Below are 22,392 nucleotides of genomic sequence, written 5' to 3' on the forward strand. Positions count from 1 at the left end.
TTAATGGCAAGAAACTGGAAAGTACTGAAGTACAAAGGGATCTGGGGGTCCTGGTGCACGAAACTCAAAAGGTTAGTATGCAGGTGCAGCAAGTGATTAAGAAGGCCAATGGAATGTTGGCTTTCATTGCTAGGGGGATAGAATATAAAAATAGGGATGTATTGCTTCAGTTGTACAAGGTATTGGTGAGACCGCACCTGGAATACTGCATACAGTTTTGGTGTCCATACTTAAGAAAAGACATACTTGTTCTCGAGTCAGTACAAAGAAGGTTCACTCGGTTAATCCCGGGGATGAGGGGATGGACATATGAGGAGAGGTTGAGTAGATTGGGACTCCACTCATTGGAGTTCAGAAGAATGAGAGGCGATCTTATTGAAACATATAAGATTGTGAAGGGATTGGATCGGGTGGATGCGGGGAGGATGTTCCCGATGATGGGTGAAACTAGAACTAGGGGGCATAGTCTTAGAATAAGGGGCTGCTCTTTCAAAACTGAGATGAGGAGGAACTACTTCACTCAGAGGGTGGTAGGTCCATGGAATATGTTGCCCCAAAAAGCTGTAGAAGCTACATCATTACATAAATTTAAAACAGAAATAGACAGTTTCCTAGAAGTAAAGGGAATTAAGGGTTACGGGGAGCGGGCAGGAATTTGGACATGAGTCTAGGTTCGGATCGGACATGGCCCTGTGGGTAGCGGAGCGGGCCCAGGGGCCGTGTAGCCTGATCCTGTTCCTATTTCGTGTGTCTAATTCTGTTAGATTCAGGAGATGGTTCTGTGATAGTAGATATGTTACACTCGGTCCCCTCCTCCAAATCGTTAATATAGATTGTAAAGAGTTGGGGACCCAGCACTGACCCCTGCGGAACACCACTAGTTACTGATTGCCAGTCTGAGAATGAACCATTTATCCCAACTCTCTGCCTTCTGTTAGATAGCCAATCCTCTATCCATGCCAGAATATTACCCCCAATCCCGTGATTTTTTATCTTAAGCAATAATCTTTTGTGTGGCACCTTGTCAAATGCCTTTTGGAAGTCTAAATACACTACGTCCACTGGTTCCCCTTTATCCACCCTATCTGTTACTTCCTCAAAGAACTCAAGCAAATTTGTCAAACATGACTTCCCCTTCATAAAACCATGCTGACTTTGTCCTATTAAATTATGATTATCCAAATGTCCTGTTACTGTCTCCTTAATAATGGACTCCAAAATTTTACCTACCACAGATGTTAGGCTAACCTGTCTATAGTTTCCAGCCTTCTGTCTACTGCCCTTTTTAAATAAGGGTGTTACATTAGCAGTTTTCCAGTCTGCCGGGACCTTTGCCGAGTCCAGGGAGTTTTGGAAAATTATTACCAATGCATCCACAATCCCTACCATCACTTCCCTCAAGACCCTAGGATGTAAGCCATCAGGTCCAGGTGATTTATCCGCCTTGAGTCCCATTATTTTACCGAGTACCACTTCCTTAGTGATTTTGATCGTGTTTAGCTGCTCCCCCCCTATAGCCCCCTGTTTGTCCAGTGTTGGGATATTCTTAGTGTCTTCTACTGTAAAGACTGATATAAAATATTCATTCAGTGTTTTTGCCACCTCCATAGTTCCCACCATTAATTTCCCGGTCTCATCCTCTAAGGGACCAACATTTACTTTAGCCACCCTTTTTCTTTTTATATAACTATAAAAACTCTTACTATCTGGTTTTTATATTTTTTGCTAATTTACTTTCATAATCTATCTTCCCTTTCTTAATGAATCTTTTTGTTATTTTTTGCTGTCTTTTAACGTTTTCCCAATCCTCTATCCTCCCACTAGATTTGGCTACCTTATATGCCCTTGTTTTTAGTTGAATACTATCCTTAATTTCTTTACTTAGCCACGGATGGCTGTCTTTTCTTTTACACCCTTTTCTTCTCAGTGGAATATATATTTTTTCAAAGTTGTAAAATAACTCCTTAAATGTACACCACTGATCATGTATCGTCTTACCCTTTAATCTATTTTCCCAATCCACTCTACTCAATTCCGCTCTCATACCTTCATAGTCTCTTTTATTCAAGCTTAGCACGCTTGTTTGAGATCCAACCTTCTCACCCTCTAATTGAATATGGAATTCAACCATTCCAAGGGGATCCTTTACTAGGACATTTTTAATTAATCCTGTCTCATTACACAGGACCAGATCTAAGGTTGCTTGCCCCCTGGTCGGTTCAGTTACATACTGCTCAAGAAACCCATCCCTAATACACTCAATGAAGTCATCCTCAAGGCAGCCCTGCCCAATTTGATTTGTCCAATTAATATGATAGTTAAAATCCCCCATAATTATAGATGTTCCCTTATTACAAGCCTCAACATGGGGACCCATATCTTCACTGGCAGTCCTACTCAGAAGGATTTCCATGAAGCTCTGGTTTCTCTGTTCAATAGCTGACCATCGCTCCTCCAGAGATGTCAGTCTATTCTGAACACTCACCATGTTTTCCTCACTCCGGCGACTTACTGCCTCCATGGCCATAGCCAGCCTTTCCACGGAGGTTGCAATCCTTTCCGTGGTGCTGCCTTCATGTGCCAACACCTCCACAAAGGCTCTGCTCATGTTAGTGATGGACTCCTCCATTCGCTTCACACTCACAGCTACTCTAAAGACAAAACCTGTCAGAGACTCCTGCACCTGTTCCTGGAGTTCCAGCACTGCTCTTCCTCTGGATGGACCCGTAGGCACAGGGTCAGCATGCAGCTGGCAGAGTCCTGCGCCCTCCGACAAGGACTCTCCACTGCTATCCCTGTCTCCACCATCTGCTGATGCTCACTTGTGAGCTGTGATACACCAGGTGACAACTCTACTCTATGTCCTGAAGGTCCTACCGAGGTGTGAGTGTTTGCGTTGGTGCTGGGTGCGCTGAATTCTGCTGACGGAGAGCCCTCAGAAGTTGCAGCTTCCTCTGAGGAGTCTGGAAGCTCAGGCTCTTCTTCCTGGACAGTGAAGATGGGGGCTCTCGATGGTCCTGTGGTGGAGTAAAGGAAAGAGTTAGAGATGTGAGGTAAAGGTTGCATGCACATTGAATTGTGCAGATGATCATAAGTCAATCTGTTAGAGCATTAGATTCATTATCAGTCACTCATGCAATGTCAATGACAGAGATGCCAAACTATTCTGTCACCAGCTTGCTGTGATGCGCGTGTCCATCCCCCACTTGGGAATCCTCCTCGATCCCGGCAATTTCCAGGGCCGCCTCCTCTGAGGGTTACTGAGGGTGGCCCTCCTCCTGTCCTCGCTCTTTCCCTCTTATTGTGGGCTCTCTTTTCCTGCAATGAGGGACACAAGTGGAGTTTGAGTGAGAATGAAGGAGTGAGCGTAGAGAATCCATAGCATGGATGCTTAGAAGGAGACAAAGGCCCCTCCCTGTGTGTTGTAAGTTGTTGTCATTGCATCACAGTGTGAGGGCTGCATGGTCAAATAGTTAGGTGAATGTGACCATAGAGAGAGGGAATGGGTAAGGGTGCAGGGATGTCAGTGTCAAGTGGGATGTGGAGGAAGAGGTTGTCAAAGCTGAGTGCTGATGAGGGGAGGCAATGGGGATCAGATTGAGGGTGATGGGAAAGTCATACTCACTTTTCCAGTGCGCGGAAGGTCATGAAACCTCTTCCTGCACTGCAGCCAGGTTCTGCGGCACATAGACAAAGAGTTGACCTCCTGGGCCACTTGCATCCACACAGCTTTCGTCTGCTGGGGAGGCTTCTCCCTCCCTGAGGAAGCGAAGAGCACTTCCTTATTTCCTCTTGCTCCCTCCACCAGAGCTTGCAGGGCGGCGTCATCGAACCTTGGTGCAGACTTTGGCCTACTGCTGGACATATTGGCTGGAGGAATCTATCACAGCAAAGGGCATAAGGTTTGCAGTCTGCAGAAGAAGCAAGGCTGCTTGCAGGCCTTAAATCCAGCAGCATTGATGACGTCATCGGAGGCAACTTTCAGGATGGAAAGACTAAGTGGGCCAGGGGTTCCCACACGCTGGAAATCAATTGCCCAATTAGGGGATGATATACCTATCAATTCGTCCAATAAAAAGCGACGAGTTAGGAACGTAACTAAAGGTTTTTATTGACTAAATAACAGAGCCCACCCTCGTGGGTGATCGGGTCCAACAAGGAGGAATACCAGCCAGTCGACTACCTTTATACCTGGGCAGGTAGGTGGAGCCATGGGCGGAGTCGGAGGTGGTCAGCCCAGGTATAACAGCGCGACAAGAGGCGACCTCGTATCGTGATACAACAGTGATAACGGTGATAACAATACAACAGTGATAACTATAGTGTAACGATAAAAGTGGTTTACCACATTCACCCCTTGTTTAGATTTGAGTCCGGCGGGGTGAAGTGTACTACCAGTTCTGGTATGTCAGTCTGTCCGGAGGCCTCGTAAGCCTCTCCGATCGTCGCAGCGGCGGTGCTGCATTATCCGGTGTTAGTGCTGGTGTCTGCGTGGTCGGCGAAGGCTCGTGGGGTTCCGGCATGCCGTCTACCTGGGCTGGAATTGGGGGGGTGGTGGGGGGGGGTAAAGGTGGTGTCTCCGGAGTGCCCGAGGGTGCGAGGTCTCGTAAGGAGACAGTGTCCTCCCGCCCGTCTGGGTAAGCCACGTAGGCGTACTGGGGGTTGGCGTGCAGGAGGTTCACCCTTTCGACCAGGGGGTCTGTTTTATGGGCCCTCACGTGCTTTCGCAGCAAGACGGGCCCCGGAGAGGTCAGCCAGGTTGGTAGAGTGGTTCCCGTAGTCGACTTCCTGGGGAAAACAAACATTCGTTCATGGGGGGTGGCGTTAACGGCAGTGCAAAGTAGTGACCGGATGGAGTGCAGCGCTGTCGGGAGGACTTCCTGCCAGCGGGAGGTTGGGAGGCCCTTAGACTTTAAGGCTAAGAGGACGGCCTTCCATACCGTCGCGTTCTCTCTTTCCACCTGGCCGTTCCCTTGGGGGTTGTAGCTGGTGGTCCTACTTGCTGCAATACCTCTCGCTAGTAGGAACTGACGGAGTTCCTCGCTCATGAAAGAGGAGCCCCGGTCACTATGTATATAGTTTGGGAACCCGAACAAGGCGAAGAGGTCGTTCAGGCATTTAATGACCGTGGTACTGGTCATGTCTGGGCAGGGGAAGGCAAAGGGGAAACGGGAGTACTCATCAACAATGTTGAGGAAGTACACATTACGGTCAGAGGACGGGAGGGGCCCCTTAAAGTCGATGCTCAGGCGCTCGAAGGGGCGGGTGGCCTTGATCAGGCTTGCTCTGTCCGGCCTAAAGAAGTGCGGTTTGCACTCAGCGCAGGTCTGGCAGTTCCTGGTTATGGTCCTGACCTCCTCGATGGAGTAGGGCAGGTTGCGGGCCTTAATGAAGTGGTAAAGTCTGGTGACCCCGGGGTGGCAGAGGTCGTTGTGGAGGGTCTGAAGTCTATCACTTTGCGCGCTGGCGCATGTAATTCGTGACAGAGCATCGGGGGGTTCGTTCAGCTTACCTGGCCGGTACAAGATATCATAATCGTAGGTGGAGAGCTCGATTCTCCACCTCAAGATCTTGTCATTCTTGATTTTGCCCCTCAGCTTGTTATTAAACATAAAAGCGACCGAACGTTGGTCGGTAAGGAGGGTAAATCGTTTGCCTGCCAGGTAGTGCCTCCAGCGTCGTACCGCCTCCACAATCGCCTGGGCCTCCTTCTCGACCGACGAGTGTCGGATCTCAGGGCCCTGTAGGGTCCTTGAGAAGAAGGCCACCGGTCTCCCCTCCTGGTTAAGGGTGGCGGCTAGGGCGAAGTCGGATGCATCGCTCTCGACTTGGAAGGGGATGGACTCATCCACTGCGTGCATAGTGGCCTTGGCAATGTCTCCCTTAATGAGGGAGAAGGCTGCGCACGCTTCCTCCGTAAGGGGGAAGGATGTGGACTTCATGAGGGGTCTGGCTTTGTCCGCATAATTGGGCACCCATTGGGCATAGTAGGCGAAGAGCCCCAGGGTTCTCTTAAGTGCCTTAGGGCAGTGGGGGAGGGGTAGCTCCATGAGGGGGCGCATTCTTTCGGGGTCGGGGCCGATGAGTCCGTTCTCTACTACACAGCCAAGGATGGCAAGGCGCGAGGTGTTAAACACACATTTCTCCTTATTGTAGGTGAGGTTCAGCCGTTGGGCTGTACGGAGGAATTTCTCCAGATTCACGTCGTGGTCCTGCCGGTCGCGGCCGCAGATGGTGACGTTATCTAGGTAGGGGAATGTGGCCTGCAGTCCGTTCTGGTCAACCATCCGGTCCATCTCCCTTTGGAAGACCGAGACCCCGTTGGTGACACCGAAGGGGACCCTAAGGAAGTGGTATAGGCGCCCATTCGCCTCGAAGGCGGTGTACTGGCGGTCCTCGGGGTGGATAGGGAGTTGGTGGTAGGCCGACTTAAGGTCGATGGTCGAGAATACGCGGTATTGTGCAATCTGATTGACCATGTCAGATATGCGGGGAAGGGGGTATGCGTCCAGCTGGGTGTATCTGTTTATGGTCTGGCTGTAGTCGATGACCAGGCGATTTTTATCGCCGGTCTTAACGACCACGACCTGGGCACGCCAGGGGCTGTTGCTCCCCTCGATGATGCCCTCCTTCAGGAGACGCTGCACCTCAGAGCTAATGAAAGCTCTGTCCCCAGCGCTGTACCGCCTGCTCTTGGTAGCGACGGGTTTGCAGTCGGGGGTGAGGTTAGCGAACAGGGAAGGTGGCGGCACCTTGAGGGTGGATAGGCTGCAGGTGTTACGCGGTGGGCGGTTTAACCTTCGCTGGTTGTCGACTGTGAGTGGGGGGAGGGGTCCACCGTATGCTAGGGTTACACTTTGGAGGTGGGATTGGAAGTCCAGCCCTAGTAGGACGGCAGCGCAGAGCTGGGGGAGGACGAGGAGTTTAAAGTTTTTATACTCTGTACCCTTAACCGACAAGGTCACAGCACAGTAGCCGCTAATGTCCGTGGCGTGGGACCTCGATGCCATCGAGATTCGGTTGCGCGTTGGCAGGACAGGGAGGGAGTAGTGGCTCACCGTGTCTGGGTGGATGAAGCTCTCCGTGCTTCCGCTGTCGAACAGGCAGGTCGTGGCGTGGCCGTTTACTTTGATGTCCATCATCGACTTGGACAGGTGGTGTGGGCGGGCTTGATCCAGAGTGACGGAGGCTAGCGTGTAGGTAAGCGAGTCGTTGTCGTCTGCGGGCGAGGCGGTCGTCGGGTCCGGGGGCCCGGTGGCAGTCGGGCGTGGTGGGTAAAATGGCGTCTCCCACGAGGTAGGACAAAATGGCGGAGAAGATGGCTGCCCCCATAACTCACATGAGGCACTATTGGGGTCGGTTGCCTTGATCAAAGATGGCCGCCCCCATGACTCACGTGTGGGGATACTGGCCTCAGTTGCCGTGAAAGAAGATGGCCGCCCCCACAGTTCGCATGAGGCACTGCTGGCCTCTGAAGATCCGCTCCTGCAGGCCTTAGAGAAATGGCCTTTCTTCCTGCAGGTTGTGCAGGTAGAGTTCCTGGCTGGGCAGCGCGACCTCGGGTGCTTCTCCTGGCCGCAAAAGAAGCAGCCGGCGGCCCGATCGCGGGTGCCCGATGTCGGAGCCGGTACCGGGGGTGGCGGGCCCGGTCGGGTCCGGGACGCCGACGCTGAGGTAGGTCCCGGGGGCGGCGTTGCGAAGGGTATTGCGGTAGGGGTCGGGCCCGAGTCCCAGGGTCGCGAGCAGTACCTGGAAAATGCCTCCTGGTCCTGATGGGCCACCTCCAGGGAGAGAGCGAAGGCTTCAGCTTTGTCCAGGTCGAGGTCTTTAGCTTCAAGCAGTCTTTGCCGTGAGTAGTCGGACCGTAGGCCTTTCACAAAGGCATCGCGGATATTATCTTCCGTATTTTCAACAGCCGTCACCGCTTTAAAGTCACAGTTCCTGCCGAGTGCTCTTAGCGCCCGTAAAAATTCAGCTACAGACTCTCCTGGCTGTTGCGGGCGGGATCTTAGGAGGTGCCTGGTGTACATGTAATTTACCGGGCTGCGGTACTGCTGTTTCAGTAGGTTGATAGCGGCCTCGTACGTAGTCGTGTCCTGGATGAGTGCGTATACTCTCGGGCTCGCTTGGGCGTTCAGAAGTCTTAGTTTGGATCTCTGCGGGGCGCCGGATTCTTCCAGGTAGGATTCGAAGCAGTCCAACCAGTGTTTGAAGTTGAGGGCTGCGTTTGCTGCCTGTGGGTTTAGATCCAGGTACGGTGGTTTGAGGGCTTGCAGCCAAGCCGGCTGGTGTGGCTGTGCTTCTGGGAGGGCTTCTGGCTGGCCAGTAGTAGACATCTTTAAAATTTAGTCAATAAAATTGATATACCTATCAATTCGTCCAATAAAAAGCGACGAGTTAGGAACGTAACTAAAGGTTTTTATTGACTAAATAACAGAGCCCACCCTCGTGGGTGATCGGGTCCAACAAGGAGGAATACCAGCCAGTCGACTACCTTTATACCTGGGCAGGTAGGTGGAGCCATGGGCGGAGTCGGAGGTGGTCAGCCCAGGTATAACAGCGCGACAAGAGGCGACCTCGTATCGTGATACAACAGTGATAACGGTGATAACAATACAACAGTGATAACTATAGTGTAACGATAAAAGTGGTTTACCACAGGGGAAAATCGCATATTTTTCCCACATCAATTTAGAGTCAGGTGGCTAACACGAAAAGCGGCTGACACGCCCCAGCCCACCCCAATGGCAAAATCGAGCCCAGTATTCCAGCTGTGGCCTAACTAGCGTTTTGTACAGCTCCGTCATAACCTCCCTGCTTTTACATTCTATGCCACGGCTAATGAAGGCAAGTGTCCCATATGCCTTTTTAACCACCTTATCTACCTGTCCTGCTGCCTTCAGGGATCTCTCTCCCCATAGCCCTTGATGCCTTTTGTGTCTAGAAATCCATCTATCTCCTTCTTAAATATATTCAGTGACTTGGTCTCTGTAACCTTCTGTGGTAGAGAATTCCACAGGTTCTTAAATGACTGGGGTATTTTTTTTTGAATAGCTTTCACTTAAAAGTCTGGTTAAAAACAAAAATCTCCAGTTTGTATTCCAATCATTTTCGGAGGCGCTCAGTAAATGCCCAATTTGGAGGCAGCGAGCTTTCCTCCAGTGGCAAAAGTGGCCGAGTTGAGGAGACAGGTCTCGCGCCCCCGCCAACTGAAGAGCGAGGTAAGCGCGACGGGGAGAGAAAGGGAGCGGAAACCAGAAAACAGGGAGAACAGCAACGGCCTCAAAAAATCCACTATTCAGAAAGGCAACAGCAGACATTTTTACCGGCCTAATTTCTCCCCTCTCCCGATTAATTGTCTCCTTGCTCGGGCAGGTTGACCCTTGAGGACCTTGTCCAGGGATCATCGTTCATGAGTGAACCTGGACAGTGAGTGTTGGGCGAACGTTTCACCGATGAGGCATTACCATTGAGCCCAGTCCTGCCCTCACTCAGCAGAGGGTGGCTGGACAGCCTATCTCAGCTTTCAGATTTTTCATTGGCTGGGCCTCAGTAGCTTTTCTGCTGGAGAGAGTTCCAGACTTCTGCTACATTGTATAAATTCGCTAATGCTACAACGGTTGAAATAAGACACGAGCTAAATTGCTTGTAATGGTTTAAAATGTGTTATTTATTGATTCGTCGGAAACAATGGTTTTGAAATGCTTGGAAATTCTATCGCATTTGGTGCTGTCACTCCCCTTCAGGAAAGCAGTGATAGCACTAACTGCAATAGAATTTCTAAGCATTTTGCCATTTAGAGTGTAACATCTCGACTAATCCCAGACAGGCCATCACTTTAGCCATTATATTTGAACTCAGCACTCCTGAGTTAGGGAGGGGGATGTCAGCCAAGTTAAACGGCCCTGATTGCTATCTATTGACCCCCTGCTCGAAGTTGAAACTTATAACATTCTGACAGGACTGGACAGACTAGATGCAGGAAGGATGTTCCCGATGGTCGGGGAGTCCAGAACCAGGGGTCACAGTCTAAGGATAAGGGGTAAGCCATTTAGGACAGAAATGAGGAGGAATTTCTTCACCCAGAGAGTGGTGAACCTGTGGAATTCTCTACCACAGAAGGCAGTTGAGGCCAATTCATTAAATATATTCAAGAAGGAGTTAGATATATTTCTTAAGGCTAAAGGGATCAAGGGATATGGGGAGAAAGCAGGGACTGGGTACTGGATTTGGATGATCAGCCATGATCACATTGAATGGCGAAGCAGGCTCGAGGGGCCGAATGGCCTACTCCTGCTCCTATCTTCTATGTTTCTATGTTCATGTGCATACAGATCGGGTTAGGACAGTATTGGTCACAGCTGTGATGCCCCACCCCTCATTGGAAAAAGCCTCTCTGGACTTGCACGTGAAAATGGCCATTGGCACCAGGGGCTGAAGGTCAGCCAACAACCACACAACAGGTTCATTGAACCTGGGGTTGTTCTCCTCAGAGCAGAGAAGACACCAAATTGGGGGGTGGGGGCGGGGGAGGGGGGAATAGCCAATACTGAGGAGGACTGCAACAAATTACAGGAGGACATTAATAAACTTGCAGAATGGGAATATAATTGGAGAATGAAATTCAACACAGATAAATGTGAGGTATTACATTTTGGTAAGAAGAATAGGGAGGTCACATATTACTTGGACAATCAAAATCTAAATGGGGTAGAGGAACAAAGGGATCTCAGAGTAGAAAAAACACAAATCACAAAAAGTATCGACGCAGGTTAACAAGGCCATAAAAAAGCAAACCAAGCACTAGGGTTTATTTCTAGAGGTATAGAATTGAAATGTAGGAAAGTTATGCTAAACCTGCATCGAACATTGGTTAGGCCACACTTGGAGTACTGCGTACAGTTCTGGTCGCCATATTATAAAAAGGATATAGAGGCACTGGAGAGGGTGCAGAGAAGACTTGCAAAGGATGATACCAGAAATGCGAGGGTACACCTATCAGGAAAGGATGAACAGGCTGGGTCTCTTTTCTCTTGAAAAGACAAGGCTGAGGGGTGACTGAATAGGGGTCTTTAAAATCTAGAAAGGTTTTGATAGAGTAAATATAGAGAGAGAGTTTCCACTTGTGGGGAAGAGCAAAACTAGAGGCCATCAATATAAAATAGTCACCAAGAAATCAAATAGGGAATTCAGAAGAAACTTCTTTACCCAGAGAATGGTGAGAGTGTGGAACTCGCTACCACAGGGAGTGGTTGAGGCGAGTAGTATCGATGCATTTAAGGGGAGGCTAGACAAGCACATGAGGGAGAAGGGAATAGAGGGTTATGCTGATAGATTTAGATGAGGAAAGACGGGAGGAGGCTCGTGTGGAGTGTAAACGCCGGCATGGACCGGTTGGACCGAATGGCTTGTTTCTGTGCCGTATATCCTATGGAATCCTGTGTAAGGTAAAAGGAAGATTTGATAGAGGTGTTCAAAATCATGAAGGGTTTTGATAGAGCAAAATAAGGAGAACAGCTACCTTCAACTGGTTTGGCCGGCAGTATTTAGGACCAGAAATAACAACAGAAAATGCTGGAAAAACTCAGCAGGTCAGGCAACATCCGTGGAGAGAAATTAGAGTCGACGTTTCAGGTCGAAACCCTTTTTCAAAACTGGAAAGGAAATGAAATAGATCGAAGGCAGGGCTGCGATAGAACAAAAGAAGTAAAAGAAGTAAAAGAGACTGTTGAGTCTGTGCTTTCAAATGTAGTTATGCTGAATAACTGGACACAGACTACAGAATACTTAAACAGGTCTTTAGTAACTGAGGGTCAGGGCTGAACTGAAATACACTTTGCTCCACAGGGTTTATATACCGGTGTGGTCACCACCGGTACTACAATATACAGGAGCCATCAGAAAGTAGTCCATCACCTTAAGGTATCCTCTTAAGGTGGTACAGGTTACATACACTACAATTCCTCCCCTTTTAGCTTAACAGTGTACACCCCAATTTAAACATAACATGGATAACATATATACAACTTTCACACAAAACTGTTCAAAGATTCAGTCTCTGAGGAGGCCTCCTGATCCGGGCCGGATAATGCCTTTCAGGGGTCTCTGGTTCTCGTTGCTGGGGTGACTCATCCATTTGATCTCCTATGGATTGAACATCATCATGTACGTTCGAGTCTGAGGTAGATGCTACAGGCTCAATAACTTCTTCAACTGGTGTCTCTGCCGTAGACATGGGGTCGACCCTTGTTCTCGATTCCATAAGTTGGTCAGCATGACGTCGTATTACGCTCTCACCAACGTCTACCGTGTACATCAAGGGTCCTTGTCGGGCACGAATTGTTCCGGATTGCCATTTGTCATTCCTATAGTCCCTGGCCAACACTGGTTGTCCTATTTCGAAACTCCGAGTGGCCTTGTTATTTACGTGCTGGAATTGCTTGTTTTCGACTTCCCTACGCACATTGGGTTTTAACAAATCCAACCGAGACCGCAACCTCCTGTTATAGAACATTATGGCAGGGCTTTGATTTGTCACGGCATGCGTGGCGTTTCGATATGCCATCAGGAAATTGTCCACCTTGTGTTGTAGTGGAATATGGTCTTCGCTCATGGCCTTTATCGCCTTTTTGAACGTTTGTAGAAATCTCTCGGCCAACCCATTGGTAGCCGGATGATATGGGGCAGATGTATAGTGTTTCACCCCATTCTTTTTCATGAATTTCTGGAATTCTTCTGACACGAACTGTGGTCCGTTGTCTGAACATATTTGTTCCGGCAACCCATTCCTTGCAAAAATGGTTCTTAGAACTGCGATCGTCTTTTCAGAGGTAGTGGTCGACATCTTAATCACTTCTGGCCATTTAGAATGTGCGTCTACCGCTATCAAAAACATGGAATCCATGAATGGACCTGCAAAGTCGATATGCACACATTGCCATGGGGTTGAAGGCCATTCCCACGGATGCAGCGGTGCAATTGGAGGTGCGTTTTGAACTTTTTGGCACCCTGAGCAGCTTTTAGTCAGATCCTCTATTTGTTGGTCGATACCTGGCCACCACACATAAGCCCTAGCAAGGCTTTTCATCTTGACTCCCCCCAGATGACTTTCATGCAGCTCCTTCAGAACTCTCTCCCTTAATTTAGGAGGAATAATCACCCTTGTTCCATACATCAATGTTCCTTGACAGACGGACAGCTGTTCTCGTCTGGCTGAGAATGCAGGTAACAGTGGTTCGCCATGTGCTGGCCATCCCTTCACTGTCAAATCGTAGACCCGAGACAGTGTCGGGTCGTTTCGGGTCTCTCTCTCAATACTCGCATTGGTGACTGGTAAGCATTCGATGATGGTCGAGTGAAATATCTCGACAGGGTCAACTGCCGGTGCCTCTTCCGCTGTAGGTAGTGGCAGGCGCAACAGCCCATCAGCATTACCATGTTGCTTTGTACCTTTGAATTCGATATCATATTGATGTGCCCCTAGGAAAAGGAACCATCTCTGAAGCCTCTGCGCCGTCATAACCGGAACACCCTTCTTAGGGTTAAAAATGGAAACCAACGGCTGGTGATCTGTCAGCTGTGTAAACTTTTGGCCTTGTAGGTAATGGTTAAATTTCTTAACTCCCCACACGAGGCTGAGAGCCTCCCTATCTATCTGAGCATAGTTGCGCTCTGCGGAGGTCAATGATCTGGATGCGAACGCGACTGGCCTTTCCAAGCCATTTGGCAACTTATGTGAGAGCACTGCCCCGATACCATATGGAGAAGCATCACAAGCTAAGCGAATAGGCAGCGTTGGGTTAAAGTGAGCCAACACTTCCTTAGAGGTGATCAGTGCCTTGCTTTTTTGAAAAGCCCGCTTACAGTCCTCGCTCCACTGCCATGGTACTCCCATTTGCAAAAGAGCGTTCAGCGGGTGTAACACCGTGGATAAATTTAGAAGAAACTTGTGGTAATAGTTAATCAACCCAAGGAACGACCTCAACTGGGATACATTTTCCGGAGCGGGAGCTTTCACAACAGCTTCGATCTTGTCAGGTGACTTATGAAGCCCCTCCTGGTCAATGACGTGGCCGCAGTACGAGATTCGCTTCTGAAAGAACTCACATTTCTGGCGATTAACTCTGAGTCCATATTCTTTCAATCTGGTGAGCACCTGCTCCAAATTCGCGAGGTGTTCCTTATCATTATCTCCTGTAATCAGAATGTCGTCCAGGTAGCATTGAGTGCCTGGAATTCCCTGCAATACCTGCTCCATGGCCCTTTGCCAAATCGTTGGAGCCGATGCCACTCCAAAAACCAGTCTATTATACCGATATAAGCCCTTATGTGTGTTGATTGTGAGATACTGGCGTGACGCTTCATCAACTTCCATCTGTAGGTACGCCTGCGCCAGGTCTATCTTGGTGAAGTGTTTCCCGCCAGACAGCGAAGCGAAGATATCCTCAATCCGCGGAAGCGGATATTGCACCGTGTGAAGAACCGGATTAACAGTGATCTTGAAATCGCCACAGATGCGAACCTTCCCAGGTTCCCCCGGCTTGTTGCTCAATGAACGCTTCATGACGGGAACAATGGGTGTGGCCCATTCGCTCCAGTCCACCTTTGACAGTACTCCTGAACGTTCTAGCCCTTCCAGCTCTGCTTCCACAGCAGGTCGTATCGCATAAGGTACCAGTCTGGCTTTGAAAAATTTTGGGTTTGCATGTTCTTCAACCTTGATGTTTGCCGTAATTCCTTTCAGTGTTCCCAGTCCCTGTTGGAACACCTCCTTAGCATCGTCCAATATTTTGGACAGTCGTTTAGGTTTGACGTCGTCCTCTTTACAGGAATCTACAGTTAGTGCTTGTAAGGAATGCCAGTCCACATTTATTCTCCGGATCCATTCCCGTCCCAGTAGTGGCGGACCTCCCTCAGGTAACACATACAAGTCCATTTCCTGACTTTCTTTACCATTGTAGACCACCTTTACCTTTATCTTTCTGATGGGGTATACTCTTTGCCCCGTGTATGTTTTCAATACAATCTCCGTATCCCTCAGGGGAATGTGTGAGAATAACCTTTTGTAATCTTGCTTATTCATGACCGTCAATGCCGATCCAGTGTCCAATTCCATCTTCACTTGGACTCCTGCTATCCGAAGCATGACCCAGATAGTTTGGTGGTCTGCTGTGTTACCCACATTATGTATTTTTAGACAACCCAGTTCCTTACTGCTGGAGTCTGAATCAGTCTTCTGTTCATCCGAACTGTTCTCTGTCACCTTGTGTACTTTTTTGTACTTCTCCTGCGGCGACTTTTTGCTGCTGGTCTTCTTTCCTGACTGGCATACTCTCGCTATGTGACCAAGTTTGCCACATTGCCTGCATTCTTTATCTTTGAACCAGCACTGGTTCTGGTCATGCGTTGTCCTTCCGCAACGATAGCACTTTACTGCGCCCAATGCCATTTCATTGGTGCTGAATTCCAATGGCCTTTGCTGCATTTCTGCAGTGCCTCGTGCTGCTGCCTCGTGCGATGCTGCAATGCTGAAAGCTTTGTCCAGCGTAAGATCCTTTTCCTCTAGCAATCGCTTCTGGGTTCCTTCCCTTAGTAGCCCACACACAAACTTATCTCTCAGAGCGTCTGCTAGTCCTGTACCGAACTGACAGTACTTTGATAACTTGCGCAGTTCGATTAAGAATTCAGCATTGCTTTCCTCTTTAAGTTGAATTCTTTTGTAAAATTTAAATCGTTCCGCTATCAGCAGCGGCGTGGGGTTTAAATGCTCTTGCAGGATAGTAACAATATCCGCGAAACTCTTTCCTACCGGTTTATCTGGTGTTACAAGGTGCCTTAATAACCCGTACGTCTTCGCACCCATCGAGTTTAATAGGGTTAGTGCTTTCTTATCCACTGGTACCTCATTCGCTGTACAGTAAACTTCAACGCGTTCCACATAAGTGGCCCAATCTTCCACATCGCTATCAAAAGCAGTGACGTTACCCGTTTTTGGCATCCTTGTTGAGTTTCCTTTATTTTATTTTATTTTTCAAAATGGCGGCTTCCCACGCTTGGCGGCTTTTCCCGCGCTTGTCTTCTTCCCCCGCCGACTAAAAATGGCGATTACCGCGTTATTGCCGTTCTCGCCTCCCAGCGGTCCTTTATTTCCCCCGACGCTGCTGCTCTTATTCCCCGTCGCTCCCGCGGTCCTCGTGGACATCAACGCTTTTCTGGCTGCTGCGCGTCTCTGCCCCGATTGCAGTCCGGCCCCTGACACCGGCTGCGGTCGTGTTCTCCGCCCTTTTCTTTGTTTTCCCTCCCCTTCTTCCACTGACAACTCGGCCGACTTCCCCTCCGTGCCGCTCGATCGGGCTTACCCGCCGCTGTCGTAGAAGGGATGATCACTGCCTGTTGCTGATGGTGGACTTCGTGGCCAGCAAACCAACCCGGGTTCCCGATGGCCTCCCGTGCGATGCAGTGCTCAGCAGGATGTTGAGGGCGGATGCCCCTTTTCAACGCCCGTTCTGAGGACGAAGCTTCCTTGGATGCAAAACTGCCGCTAGGTACGATCAGACTCGTCGCCACTGTTGAGTCTGTGCTTTCAAATGTAGTTATGCTGAATAACTGGACACAGAGTATAGAATACTTAAACAGGCCTTTAGTAACTGAGGGTCAGGGCTGAACTGAAATACACTTTGCTCCACAGGGTTTATATACTGGTGTGGTCACCACCGGTACTACAATGTACAGGAGCCATCAGAAAGTAGTCCATCACCTTAAGGTATCCTCTTAAGGTGGTACAGGTTACATACACTACAGAGACATTAAGAGGTATTCAAAACCAGACGAGATGGTAATAGGACAGTGGAGGCAAAAGACAGCTGAGATTAGGTGTGAAGTGTACTGGCAAGGTGAGACAGAGCTGCCAGGGCCAGTGTGGTCTCCAGGAGTAGTTGTGATCACCTAAGGTGGTCGGGAATTTTCCTGATTTTTTTTTTTCCCTATTTGGCCTGGGTTTTTTCTTGCCTTCTGTCTTTTCCTGTCCGTCATTTTTTTGTATTTTCTGCACAGTTATCGTCCACTAGCAGCCCACAGATGAGAGCTGGGAACCTGACCAAGGGCCATTGCCATGAGCTGTCCGCAAGAGGTCCTCCCCAAACACTGCTTGGCCCGTGGAACTGTACAGAATCAGGGTCCTTGTGAACAGAAAGGGAGAAAATTGGAAAAAAATAAAGTCTCACTCAATCACATTTCCAATTCTGAAGTACAATAATTACTCCCTTAGGCAAGACATCTTTACAAAACTGCAGACATCCTCTCCCATTACAGAAGTGAGGTTATAACAGAAAGGTGATTTGATTGCTTATGAAAGAGTGCTATTTAAGACAAGCATGTTAGAATTTTCAGGGTAGAGCAGATCCCAGTGTTCCATAGCATCACTTCAAACCTTCCATCTTACTGACATGATTGCATTTAATTTTTGAAAAGATATAGAGCTAAATCAATTTCCTCCACTTTATTCATCCAACCAGGCAGCCGTCACTGAAATAAATGTATGTTGGTGACTATTAGTTAAGCAAGAGTGGGTTATGATGTCCGAGGCTCTCATAAATCCCTCATGGAATCATTATGGTAAACTATATTAACGTGGAAAACCATTAAGAACATTGCAGTTTAAAAATGCTAAAAGACTACTTTCTTTTTGCAAATACTCTTTGGTACTCAAAACTTTCAAAGCCAATGAACATATTTATGGTGATAAGCAGTCACAACGCTTTCTAAGTTAGAACCGACTCCAAAAGAAAGAAAGACATCCCAAAGCACTTTACAGCCAATGAAGTACTTTTTCTTTGGAGTGCAGTCACTGTTGTAATGTGGGAAACGTGGCAGCCAATTTGCACACAGCAAGCTCCCACAAACAGCAATGTGATAATGACCAGATAATCTCTTTTCAGGACGTGGATAAAGGGATAAATATTGGCCGGGACACCCGGGATAACTCCCCCTGCTCTTCTTCGAAATAGTGCCCGTGGGATCTTTTACGTCCACCTGAGAGAGCAGACGGGGCCTCGGTTTAACGTCTCATCTGAAAGACGGAACCTCCAACAGTGCGGCACTCCCTCAGTACTGCGCTGGGAGTGTCAGCCTGGATTTTTGTCCTCAAGTCTCTGGAGTGGGGACCATGGGGGAAAAATTCGGTTGGTTTGCGCCTCCCATTACGGCCTTAAGAGGGCGCTAATGGGGCTCAAAGCAACTAGCACCCGGGCGCGGCGATGTTTGCGCCGCACACGAAATTAACTAGCCATTTTGCGGCAGCGCTAAACACTACCGCCACGATCTCCTGCGCCGGCAGATCGTGACGTCCGTCGAACGTGCAACGCCCCAGTAGTGCCCCGGACTGGATATTGAGTGGCCTTACCGTCTGCCCCTAGCAACGACAGGTTGAGGGGAACGTTTTGCAGTCAGGAAGGGACTGGGGGAGCGCTATTTAAAGGCGACCACTTCCTGCCTTTTTTTTTGGCGAAATTTTTGCACCATGCATTCTGAGAGAGAGACTTTGGAGAGATTCAACGCTGTGTGAAGGAGTTTTGGGTACTGAGCAGCAGTTTGCAGGTTCTTTCTGATTTGATCTTCCTTGCATCGATTTAAAAGAGACTATGGGGGCTGCACTCTGAGCTCTTCCCCTGGGTCTCTCCATTGTTCTTTCCAGCTGATTTGATGTACAGGCCTCTCCAGGCTGAGATTCAAGGCTGCAATGAGCAGGGTGTGGATGGAGAGCAAGATCGACCCTCCCCTTTAAGAACTGGCCGGTGCCAGTGTGTCTGTGTTCCATTGCTGACTGACATCACATGAGCTTTGCCAGCGCTCTGAGGTAGCGCCTCGCTCCTCGACCTTTGCACCTTAAGAGAGGTGTGTAGCACCTGATTTAGCGCTCCAATCATCTCATGGGGCGATAGAAGCCAAGTTTGCAGTCGGAGGTGATAATTAGCGCCAGGCGCTAATCTTTGCGCCCGGCCAATAATTGTACCCCAAACGGGGCGATACTGAATTTCTCCCCCTATGTCCCCACGACCTCCTGACTCAGAGGCGAGGGCGCTACCCATTGAGCCGCGGCCGACACTCCAAATTTAAAGAGACTCACATTTACATAGCAAAGTATCACATCTTTGTGACGTGTCTGAACGACTATCGACCTGTCGCACTCACACCCATCATAATGAAGTGTTTCGAGAGACTGGTCTTAGCCCACATCAAAGCCAGTGTTCCTGCCTCCCTTGACCAACACCAGTTTGCCTATCGTGCAAACAGATCAACGGAGGATGCAATCACAACTGCTCTACACTCGGCACTGAATCACCTAGATGGTAAGGAGACCTACATCAGAATGTTGTTTATAGACTACAGCTCAGCATTCAACACTATCGTCCCCAACAAGCTGGCCACCAAACTCCAAACTCTTGGCCTGAACACTTCCCTCTGCAACTGGACCCTGGACTTCCTAACAAACAGACCCCAGTCTGTCAAATTAGGTAACCACACCTCCCCCCCCCGACCCTGAACACGGGGGCCCCACAAGGATGTGTGCTGAGCCCCCTCCTCTACTCCCTCTTCACCCACGACTGTGTGGCTGTTAATGGTTCCAACACCATCATCAGGTTTGCAGATGACACCACGGTAGTAGGCCAGATCACCAACAACGATGAGTCAGCCTACAGGGAGGAGGTCCAGCATCTCGTGAAGTGGTGCGCCGACAACAACCTGGCCCTTAACACCAAGAAAACAAAGGAAATAATCGTGGATTCAGGAAGTCCAAAGGCGGAAGTCACACCCCCATCCACATTAATGGGGCGGAGGTGGAAAGGGTGGCCAGCTTTAAGTTCCTTGGAGTCCACATCACGGAAGACCTCTCCTGGTCCCTCAACACCTCCTCTCTGGTGAAGAAGGCCCAGCAGCGCCTATATTTCTTGAGGAGGCTGAAGGGATGTAATCTGTCACCCCTGATCCTCTCTACCTTCTACCGCTGCACTATAGAGAGCATCCTGACAAGCTGTATCACGGTATGGTATGGCAGCTGTAGCTCCCATGACCGGAAAGCCCTGCAGCGGGTAGTCAAAACTGCCCAACGCATTACCGGCACCCGGCTACCGACCATAGAGCATATATATCAGAAACGCTGCCTACGGAGGGCATGGTCCATCATCAAAGACCCTACCCACCCCAGCCACAGTCTGTTCGCCCTCCTACCATCTGGAAGACGCTACAGATGCATTCGCACCCGTACGACCAGATTTAGGAACAGCTTCTTTCCCAGGGCTGTCATCCTACTGAACTCCACAAATAAACACTAAAGCCTGCACATCTGCCAATGCACTTTATTATGGTCATATTTATGCTAATATACTGCAAGCCAAATGTATAAATGTATGTTGAATGTTTAAGTGTCCAATCCAAATTGTACACTCTCGGGAGCCGCAAGCCTACATTTCGTTGTACTGCACTTGTGCACTAACAATGACAATAAAAGTTGATTTGATTTGATTTGATTTGATCTCTCAAAAGCAGATCAAACAGTATTGAACAAACACCTGACCAACTGAGATCAGCAGACTCCATACTGGAAACCGAACCTATGACCTTCCAGGCCCGACTCCAATTCCCAATGTTCAGAATGGGCAGAATGTATTTTTTGCTGGTTGAGGAGATTTGCATTTTTGATGTTTTTCTCTCCTCTCTCTTGAAGGTGCTGGCTCCTCACTGGGGTGCAGTTTGGTGGGTGTCGGACATCTTCCAATAACTTGCCCAGGTGTCCATTCTACGTGTGCGAATGTAAGAACATAAGAAATAGGAGCAAGGGTCGGCCATCCGGTCCCACGAGCCTGTTCCGCCATTCAATAAGATCATGGCTGATCTTTTCCCTCAACTCCACTTTCCCACCTGATCCTCCTATCCCTTGATTCCCTTAGAGTCAAAAAATCTGTCGATCTCAGCCTTGAATATACTCATCGACTGAACATCCACAGCCCTCTGAGACAGAGAATTCCAGAGATGAGTTTAGACAGTGAGTGTAACAGGTATTTGCCCAGGTTTCCATTCTACATCTGTGAGCCTAGACAGTTGTGGTGTATGTAACCTGTACCACCTTAAGAGACTACCTTAAGAGATGGACTACTTTCTCTTGGCTACTGTATATTGTAGTACCGGTGGTGACCACACCGGTATATAAACTCTGTGTAGTAATTTGCTAAGCAGTTCAGCCCTGACCTTCGATTAGTAAAGACCTGTTTAAGTTATTCTTGTTGTCTGTGTCCAGTGATTTAGAATAAGCATATCTGGGACACTCAGACTCAACAGTGGCGACGAGTCCGATCTTACCCTGCGGCAGTTTTGCATCCAAGGCAGCTTCGTCCTCAGAACGGGCGTCGAGAAGAGGCATCCGCCCTCATCATCCTGCTGAGCACCGCATCGCACGGGAGGCATCGAGAACCCGGGTTGAAATTACTGACCACGAAGTCCTCCATCAGCGACAGGCAGTGATCATCCTTCTACCACGGTGGTGGGTAAGCCGATCTAGCGACACGGGCAGAAAGTCGGCCGCGTTGTCAGTGGAGAAGGGGAGGGAAACCGGAGGAAAAAGGGCGGAGAACTCGACCGCAGCTGGTGAAAAGGGCCGGGCTGCAATCGGGGCCGAGAAGCGCAGCGACAAGGGCAGCGTTAATGCCACGAGAACCGCAGAGAACTCGACCGCAGCCGGTGTAAAGGGCCGGCCTGCAATCGGGGCTGAGAGGCGCAGCAACGAGGGAAGCGTTAATGCCCACGAGAACCGCAGGGGAGCAAAAGCAGCGTCGGAGAAATTAAGAACCGCTGAGAGGCGAGAACGGCAACAGCACGGTCATCGCCATTGTAGCCAGCGGGGGAAGAAGACAAGTGCGGGAAACTGCCATTGTAGTCGGCGGGGGAAGAAGACAAGCGCGGGAAAAGCCGCCAAGCGCGGGAAGCCGCCATTTTAGTAGGCGGGGGAAGAAGACAAGTGCGGGAAGCCGCCATTTTGGAAAAATAAAATATTTAAAGAAACTCTCAAGGATGCCTAAACACGGTAACATCACTGCTTTTGATAGCGATGTTGAAGATTGGGCCACGTATGTAGAATGCATTGAAGTTTATTGTACAGCAAATGAGATACCAGATGATAAGAAAGCACTAACCTTATTAAACTCAATGGGTGCGAAGACGTACGGGTTATTGAGGCACCTTGTAACACCAGATAAACCGGCGGATCAGACTTTCGCGAATATTGTTACTATCCTGCAAGAACATTTAAACCCCACGCCGCTGCTGATAGTGGAACGATTTAAATTTTACAGAAGAACGCAGCTGAAAGAGGAAAGCAACGCTGAATTCTTAATTGAACTG

The sequence above is a fragment of the Somniosus microcephalus genome, chromosome 30 (assembly GCF_052327205.1).
Source record: "Somniosus microcephalus isolate GS21.2 chromosome 30, FLI_Smic_1.0, whole genome shotgun sequence".
In the NCBI taxonomy this organism is placed as follows: domain Eukaryota; kingdom Metazoa; phylum Chordata; class Chondrichthyes; order Squaliformes; family Somniosidae; genus Somniosus; species Somniosus microcephalus.